This window comes from Bombina bombina, chromosome 9 (assembly GCF_027579735.1).
Source record: "Bombina bombina isolate aBomBom1 chromosome 9, aBomBom1.pri, whole genome shotgun sequence".
Classification (NCBI taxonomy): domain Eukaryota; kingdom Metazoa; phylum Chordata; class Amphibia; order Anura; family Bombinatoridae; genus Bombina; species Bombina bombina.
The window spans coordinates 13,008,609-13,016,802 of NC_069507.1; the positions used below are offsets into that span (position 1 = coordinate 13,008,609).

Consider the following 8,194-nt stretch of genomic DNA (forward strand, 5'->3'; position numbering starts at 1 on the left):
ACACACAGAGTGACACAGAGAGACACACACAGAGTGAGTGACACAGAGTGACACACAGTGACACACACAGAGTGACAAACACAGAGTGACACACACACAGAGTGACACACACAGAGTGACACACACACAGAGTGACACACACACAGAGTGACACACACAGAGTGACACACACACAGAGTGATACAGAGTGACACACACACAGAGTGACACAGAGAGACACACACAGAGTGAGTGACACAGAGTGACACACAGTGACACACACAGAGTGACAAACACAGAGTGACACGCACACAGAGTGACACACACAGAGTGACACACACACAGAGTGACACAGAGTGACACACATACAGAGTGATACAGAGTGACACACACACAGAGTGACACACACAGAGTGAGTGACACACAGTGACACACACAGAGTGACACAGAGTGACAAACACAGAGTGACACACACAGAGTGACACAGAGTGACACAGAGTGACACACACAGAGTGACACAGAGTGACACACACACAGAGTGACACAGAGTGACACAGTATGACACAGAGTGACACACACAGAGTGACACAGAGACACACAGAGTGACACACACAGAGTGACACAAAGTGACACACACAGAGTGACACACGCAGAGTGACACAGAGTGACACACACAGAGTGACACAGAGTGACACACACAGAGTGACACACGCAGAGTGACACAGAGTGACACACACAGAGAGACACACACAGAGTGACACAGAGAGACACACACAGAGTGACACAGAGAGACACACACAGCACGACACAGACACACACAGCGTGACACACACAGAGTGACACAGAGAAACACACACACAGAGTGATGCAGAGAAACACACACACAGAGTGACACAGATAAACACACACACAGAGTGACACAGAGAGACACACACAGAGTGACACAGAGAGAGACACACAGATTGACACACACATTGTGACACACACAGAGTGACACACACAGCATGACACAAAGAGACACACAGCATGACACAGAGAGACACACAGCATGACACAGAGACATAAATAGCGTGACACAGGGAGACACACATAGCGTGACACAGGGAGATGCACATAGCGTGACACAGGGAGATGCACATAGCGTGACACAGGGAGACACACACAGAAATCAAGAGACAGAATAAGAAAGGCAAATATACACAGAATGAGACAGTGAGATTGAGTGTAAGAGAGTCTAATACAGATTCTTTTCATTTAGATTTTTCTTGTAATGTCAACATTTCAGGTGTATCAAGGCAGACAGACAGACAGACAGACAGACATGCAAGCAGGCAGCTGAGAAACAAACAGGCAGACAGACAATCAGGCATTCAAACAGACAAGTAGACAGACAGACAGGCATACAGACAGACAGGCATACAGACAGACAGACAAGTAGACAGGCAGCCAGACAAACAGATAGGCATACAGGCATACAGACAGATAGGCATATAGAACATCAGGCATAAAGACAGGTAGACAGACAGTCAGTCAGGTAGACAGGCAGACAGACAGACAGACAGGCAGGCTGACAGGCAGACAGACCAACAGGTAGACAGAAGGCATACAGACAGTCAGGCAGACATGCAGACAGACAGAGAGACAGGCATACAGACAGATAGTCAGGTAGACAGACAGGCAGACAAACATACAGACAGGCAGGCCTACAGACAGACATGCAGGCAGACAGTCAGGTAGACAACAGGCAGACAGTCAGGTAGACAAACAGGCAATCATACAGACGGACAGGTAGACAGACAGACAGTCAGGTAGACAAACAGGCAGACAATCAGTCATTCCGACAGGCAGTCAGGTAGGCAGACAGGCAGACAGGCAGACAGTCAGGTAGACAAACAGACAGACATAGAGTCAGGCTGAGAGACAGGCAGGCAGATAGACAGGTAGACAGACAGGCAGACAGTCAGGTAGGCAGACAGATATACAGTCACTCAGACAGGCAGACAGACAGTCAGGCAGACAGACAGTCAGGCAGACAGACAGTCAGGCAGACATACAGACAGGTATACAAACAGAAAGACAGGCAGGCATACAGATAGACAGATGGATAGACAGACAGACAGTCAGGTAGACAGACAGGCAGACAGACAAGCATACTGGCAGGCATACAGACAGGCAGTCATACATACAGGTAGACAATTAGTCAGGTAGACAGACAGGCAGATAGAGAGACAGTCATTCAGACTGGCAGACAGGTAGACAGACAGGCAGGCAGACAGTCAGGTAGACAGACAGGCAGGCATACACTCAGACAGTCAGACAGATATACAGTCACACAGACAGACAGGCAGACAGACAGACAGGCAGACAAACAGTAACGCAGACAGTCAGGCAGACAGACAGAAAAGATTGGATTATAATTAGAGGGTGCTAAGATAAGCTAAAGATAGAAATGTAGTATACAGAGGTTTGCCTGAAATATGTTAGATAAAAATGATGTCTATATGTACAATATTGACCCCAAACTAAATATGCAATGTCTATTAGAAATTCTTTTTAATATCCAAAGATCTTCAATCAATAGTATACACTCAAATAGTAAATTAGGGACGTCTCCCATACATATAGAAACACTCCTATAAAATGCAATATTAAAACAATGTAAAATGATAAAGCACAAATGAATTGATAAAGTACAAATGAATTATAGTTGACTATAGAATATGTAGCAAACTATAAATAATGGATCATAGGATCAGCAGCATATGAACAGAAATCGTCTAAATAAACAGACTAGGATTGGCAGATTACTTATGTTAGTTAATCAACTTTGATATATACCATCCTAAGGTTGCCTAAGGTTGTACCACTTTCAGAAGAGTTTCTTTGTATCCAATTCAGCTTTAAGCAAAACCGCTACACAGAGGACCAGGGCTGTGACGTAAGGTAAAGTCACGTGACCACCCCAGAGGAGCTGTGCAAGACGCCAAACATACGCCAGAATTACTGCGGTAAGAAACAGAAGCTGGGAGCATAGCTCACGCAGGTAAACCAAAGTGTTGATATCAAGTGTCACCTACCTGTGGCTGTGGGACAGTTTACTAACGATCTCAAAGTAATATGTCTGCAATATTGATGTATGCTACCGCACTCTGAAGTAGGAGACTCGATATAAGAGACCGTGTTTAAACTCTGGCTCTCCAAAGTGGCGCTATCATTATTATTATTGTCTTGCAATACAAACTTCCACTAGTACGCCTTAAAGACATTCCTAATCCTAAATGGATGGAGTGCTGATACATTTTCATAGTGGCGCATAGATTCTTTTTATGGTGGTATGCGGTTCCTATCTTATGGCTATATATTCTATATTTATATTGGCTGATGGTATATATCAAAGTAATCTGCCAATCCTAGTCTGTTTATTTAGACGATTTCTGTTCATATGCTACTGATCCTATGATCCACTATTTATAGTTTGCTACATATTCTATAGTCAACTATAATTCATTTGTACTTTATCAATTCATTTGTGCTTTATCATTTTACATTGTTTTTAATATTGCATTTTATAGGAGTGTTTCTATATGTATGGGAGACGTCCCTAATTTACTATTTGAGTGTATACTATTGATTGAAGATCTTTGGATATTAAAAAGAATTTCTAAAAGACATTGCATATTTAGTTTGGGGTCAATATTGTACATATAGACATCATTTTTATCTAACATATTTCAGGCAAACCTCTGTATACCATATTTCAAGGTTAACTACTATGATATCTTTAGCTTATTTTAGCACCCTCTAATTATAATCCAATCTTTTCTGAACTAAACTACACATTTTGGAGGAAGATGTGTTTTTAGAAGGGTCTGACATCTATATTTTTGGCCAGCGCAGTACTAAGATATATTTCCATACAAACAGACAGGCAGGCATACAGACAGACAGATGGATAGACCGTCAGGTAGACAAACAGACAGGCAGACAGACAAACAGGCATACGAACAGGCAGACAGATAGGCAGGCATACAGACAGACAGATGGATAGACAGTCAGGTAGACAAACAGACAGGCAGGCAGACAGATAGGCAGGCATACAGACAGACAGATGGAAAGACAGTCAGGTAGACAAACAGACAGGCAGACAGACAAACAGGCATACGAACAGGCAGACAGATAGGCAGGCATACAGACAGACAGATGGATAGACAGTCAGGTAGACAAACAGACTGGCAGGCAGACAGATAGGCAGGCATACAGACAGACAGATGGATAGACCGTCAGGTAGACAAACATACAGGCAGACAGACAAACAGGCATACGAACAGACAGGCAGACAGATAGGCAGGCATACAGAAAAACCATGATAATCATTTATGTTTGCAGATATTCACAAGGCAAATGCTGCAAGATAATGTTTGTTGATCACATGTGTTTGCGTCAAGATCTGTGCTAAACTAAATACAACTGTGTGAGATTATAGTGTTAAGTCATTTGAAAGCTCTGACAAAACAATTGTTTGTATAAATAATAAAAATATGAATAAGCAGAATGTGATATTATTCCTCTGTTTAGTGTTAAATAATCACATAAAACATTACAGTTTAGGCAATTCCTCTAAACCAAAAGAGCTGAAGTACACAGTGAATCATTTGTACATTTATAGTTGTATTTGTTGTCACCAGGTTACTGTATTGCAGTTATTACTTACAGTTTATTCTTGTGCTACAGAGTAGGATCATCTTCTGAATCATAATAACTAGACGCAACCTGCCCCAACTCTTATAGCGCACAGCCAACTGGGTCATAGAGCTTCCTTGTTGCAAGTTACACCCAGATATAAGAGTTGCTTTACTGCATTCTCTTCAAAATATGCTGTTTTTTTATTTTTTGCTTCCTGCTGTAACCAGTGAGATTCATAAAATCTGAATAAACAAATGAAAATAGAGAAGAATTCAGGGATGATTCAATGGTGTGTTCAAACATTCTATACAAGGACCCCCAATGGGATTTATTCACTTGTTGGTGTAGAGGGCACATTACTAATCAAACAAATCTATGTAGCACACTTGTACGTAAACAGCCTTCAGAATGGCACATTTAACTAAACATATATTTGCCATGGTTTTGCCTGGCACATGTTGTGTGGTTCTATGATGAAGCCATGTGTTTTAGTATTAAACATCCAGAGAGACACACAAAAAGGTTGTGCTCCAGCGTAAGCCTCGGGCGAACTAACATCTCGAATTCAGGTAGTGTAGCCGTGCGAAATCGATCAATTTATAGGCTTCTATGGGGCATCCTACAGTATATATCAAAATAAATAACTGAGTGCACGCTTACAAACACAGGGTCAAAATATATTATTATTATCATTTATTTGTATAGCCCCGCCAAATTCCGTAACGCTGGTATATATGTATATAGAGTAGTGGTAGAGATGGAGGGCACTCACAGGACTTGTATCAATAAGTAACTTTTATTGTGCTGATTACATTAATACAGTGTCAACGTTTCGGCCTTTTCTAAGGCCTTCTTCAAGACAAATTCATAGTCTTAAACCGTGCGGAATGCACTGTCAGCGGGGTACTCCCATAGTATAGTGAATGTAAATAGTGATTCACTATACTATGGGAGTACGCCGCTGACAGTGCACTCCGCACGGTTTAAGACTATGAATTTGTCTTGAAGAAGGCCTTAGAAAAGGCCGAAACGTCGACACTGTATTAATGTAATCAGCACAATAAAAGTTACTTATTGATACAAGTCCTGTGAGTGCCCTCCATCTCTACCACTACTCTATACATACCACTTGAGGATAGCACCCAGGCATTGGCAACATTGATGTGGAAGGAGTGCTAGGCCACCGGCTACAATATATATATATATATATATATATATATATATATATATATATATATATATATAAATAAATAATATCTAATGTAAATACAATTCAATCATTTAAGTGTTAAATTAAATTATTTTCAATATGCACAAACTGTGTAGCAAAGGCAGGTTATAAGTTATCATGAGAGTATGAAGGACTTATTGGAGATGTATCTTATACATAACTCTGTATATAAGTCTGCCTGTCTGCTCACACGCTGGAATTCACAGGTACATAATATTCATATAACTAAACAACCAATACCAATGATTAGCTATGGTCCCTAGGGGCCACCTAATTTGAGCTGCTAAATGATCATATATATAATCAAATGCTAAACGTGATAGCACAATAAGTATCTATTATATTAATACCATATAAGTTTATATATGTATATACATATAAGAAAATAATAAAAAATAAAAAAAAATTAATAGAATGAAAAAAAATTATTAAAATAAATTAAATCGTTCAGCTGGATGTATATGTGTCAATGACTGTATGTGGCCACAATGACCTTTAAGTGGATACAAACAAGATATTGGGGTATATTTAGCATAGTGTGAGAGGACATGATACAATGTAGCGTATCATGTCCGCTGCACATTGATAAATGCAAACATAATACGCTGTCAGCATTTATCATTGCACAAGCAGTTCTTGTGAACTGCTGGTGCAATGCCGCCCCTTGCAGATTTGCGGCCAATCTAGCAGGGGGTGTCAATCAACCCGATCGTATTCGATTTGGTTGATTTCTGGCGATGTCTGTCCACCGCCTCAGAGCAGGTGGACAGATTATAGAGCAGCGGGCTTCCTAACTTGTGTTTCCGGCAAGCCTGGAGGCTCGCCAAAAACACAGGGCATCAAGCTCCATACGGAGCAGGGGGTGTCAATCAACCCAATCGTATTCGATCGGGTTGATTTTTGTCCACGGCCTCAGAGCAGGCGGACAAGCTATGGAGCAGCAGTCTTTAGATCGCTGCTTCATAACTTCTGTTTCCGACGAGCCTGAAACAAGGGGATAAATCGGCCACATTAGATTGACGTAAGCCTAGCGTAATAACGATGGGAATGGCTGTACGATGCATTGAAACAAGTTACTTCTTTGTTGGCGACATTTTGATTCATTGATATGCTACAAATGAGGTAAAGTGGGTTTGAGCAGATGCCACATCCTGATAGGTTGGTAGTTTTTTTAAAAGACTGTGCTTGTTAGTAAGAGACATATGCCTGAGGAAACAGTGTGTTGTAGCTGAGAAACACGTTGCAAGTGTCTAAAGGAGCAATTGTACCCCCTGATTTTAAGAATTGTTTTAATTTTGTTTTAATAAACCACCATTTTATACCACAAGCACGAGTCTGCTAGGGAGGAGGGAGTCTGCTACGGAGGAGGGAGTCTGCTAGGGAGGAGGGAGTCTGCTAGGGAGAAGGGAGTCTGCTAGGGAGGAGGGAGTCTGCTAGGGAGGAGGGAGTCTGCTAGGGAGCAGTGAGTCTGCTAGGGAGCAGTGAGTCTGCTAGGGAGGCGTGAGTCTGCTAGGGAGGAGGGAGTCTGCTAGGGAGGAGTGAGTCTGCTAGGGCGGAGGGAGTCTGCTAGGGAGGAGGGAGTCTGCTAGGGAGGAGTGAGTCTGCTAGGGAGGCGTGAGTCTGCTAGGGAGGCGTGAGTCTGCTAGGGAGGAGGGAGTCTGCTAGGGAGGACTGAGTCTGCTAGGGAGGACTGAGTCTGCTAGGGAGGAGGGAGTCTGCTAGGGCGGAGGGAGTCTGCTAGGGAGGAGGGAGTCTGCTAGGGAGGAGGGAGTCTGCTAGGGAGCAGTGAGTCTGCTAGGGAGCAGTGAGTCTGCTAGGGAGGAGGGAGTCTGCTAGGGAGGAGGGAGTCTGCTAGGGAGGAGGGAGTCTGCTAGGGAGCAGTGAGTCTGCTAGGGAGGCGTGAGTCTGCTAGGGAGGAGTGAGTCTGCTAGGGAGGAGTGAGTCTGCTAGGGAGGAGGGAGTCTGCTAGGGAGGAGGGAGTCTGCTAGGGAGGTGTGAGTCTGCTAGGGAGGTGTGAGTCTGCTAGGGAGGTGTGAGTCTGCTAGGGAGGAGGGAGTCTGCTAGGGAGGAGGGAGTCTGCTAGGAAGGAGGGAGTCTGCTAGGGAGCAGTGAGTCTGCTAGGGAGCAGTGAGTCTGCTAGGGAGGCGTGAGTCTGCTAGGGAGGCGTGAGTCTGCTAGGGAGGAGTGAGTCTGCTAGGGAGGAGTGAGTCTGCTAGGGAGGAGGGAGTCTGCTAGGGTTGGAGGGAGTCTGCTAGGGAGGAGGGAGTCTGCTAGGGAGGAGTGAGTCTGCTAGGGAGGAGG

The 8,194-nt window shown here is 43.4% G+C and overlaps 1 protein-coding gene across 1 annotated transcript in view; it reads right to left on the reverse strand.

Annotated features, from left to right (window-relative positions):
* LOC128639754 (uncharacterized) overlaps positions 1-4,806 on the reverse strand; it is a 293,450-nt gene extending 288,644 nt beyond the window's left edge. The window contains exon 1 of the mRNA XM_053691880.1: positions 4,691-4,806. The gene's annotated coding sequence lies outside the window, so the exon portion shown is untranslated. The remainder of the gene's footprint in view (positions 1-4,690) is intronic.
* Between the last annotated feature and the right edge of the window lie 3,388 nt (positions 4,807-8,194).